Here is a 1,259-nt window from a genome sequence, read left to right as displayed (position 1 = left end):
AGCCCGCCGCCGCCGCCGCCGCTGCCGCCCGCCCCAGCTCCTCGGCTGCATTTCAAGCAGGTTCCGTGACGCTCGGCGGCGGGGCGGGCTCAGGCTGGGCGCGCGGCCCCGGCCCTGGGCGGCCGCCGCCGGCGCGCGCGCCCCCTCCCGCGGCAGCCTCCGCCCCACGCTCCTCCCGCCGCCGCCGCCTCTCCCTCCTCCCTCCTGTCCTTGGTCCACTCCTCCCTCGGCTGGCTCGCGGTGACCCTGCTGAGGGCCCGCTGGCGAGTGGGAGCCGCAGACGCTGGAATGAGCCGGGCGAGGCCCCTGCCCCAGAGGTAGCAGACAGGCCAGGGAAAGCAGCACTGGCTGCCTGGAGGAGGTGACAGGCTGACAGATAGGAGGCTGAGGGGTGAGTAAGAAAGAGTGAACCTGGGCTGGATGGGAGATGATGTTCCCTGGTGCACAGGCCTGTGCAGTGTGCACATGGGACAGAGGTGGTGGTGGTGGGTCAGGGTCTCCATACCAAGACGTGTGAGATCAGGAGAAGCTGGGGGAGCTGGACTGGACCTAAGCACGCCTCATCCGCTCCCACCCAGATATGATGCATGTGTGGAACTGGTTAATGTGCCCATGTGCCTCTGTGCATATTACATGCTCATGTGACCGTGGCTGAGGATGTGAGGCAGGTGGCTTCAGTCTGGCACACGGACTTTATGCATTCATCCTTTTCAGCATTCTCCATGGCGCCAGGCAAAGGGGCAATCGGGGGGACCTGCAGGGACAACACCAAATTCTTTGCTATGATGGACAAGGGAGGGGACTGTGGCGCTCCACAAAAGGAATGTGTTATCCCTGCCTATAGGGGACACACACCCAGGGCCTCTGTCCACCCTCTGTATGAAGGAGAAGTCTCTGGAGGGTCCTAGTCCCATCTCACCCATGCCAGGGTGCAGAGAACAGACTGGGAACTAGATTTTAGCTGCCTGCTGGTAAGTGAGGTCGAGCCCACACAACCTTCTTTGGAAAATAAGGTTTGAGGGCATTGGCCACTAAAAGAGACAGACTGGCAGGTGTCTAGGCCCAGCAGAAATCCCCCCCTTCCATCTCCCCCTGCCCCTTCTCCTCCATGACAGAGGGGCAGAAGAGGGAGCTTCAGGAGCTGTTAGTCCCAGACCTGGAAGCCACTGTCTCATCAGCAGCCCTATTAGTGAGCCATATTCCTTCCCACAGGGGGCAGCCCCTTGGCAATGGCTGTGGCCACCTCATAGGAGAGGGGC

Source organism: Panthera uncia (genome assembly GCF_023721935.1).
Source record: "Panthera uncia isolate 11264 chromosome C1 unlocalized genomic scaffold, Puncia_PCG_1.0 HiC_scaffold_4, whole genome shotgun sequence".
In the NCBI taxonomy this organism is placed as follows: Eukaryota; Metazoa; Chordata; class Mammalia; order Carnivora; family Felidae; genus Panthera; species Panthera uncia.
The sequence above is the reverse complement of the archived record's forward strand: the minus strand, read 5'-3'. Positions refer to the sequence as shown.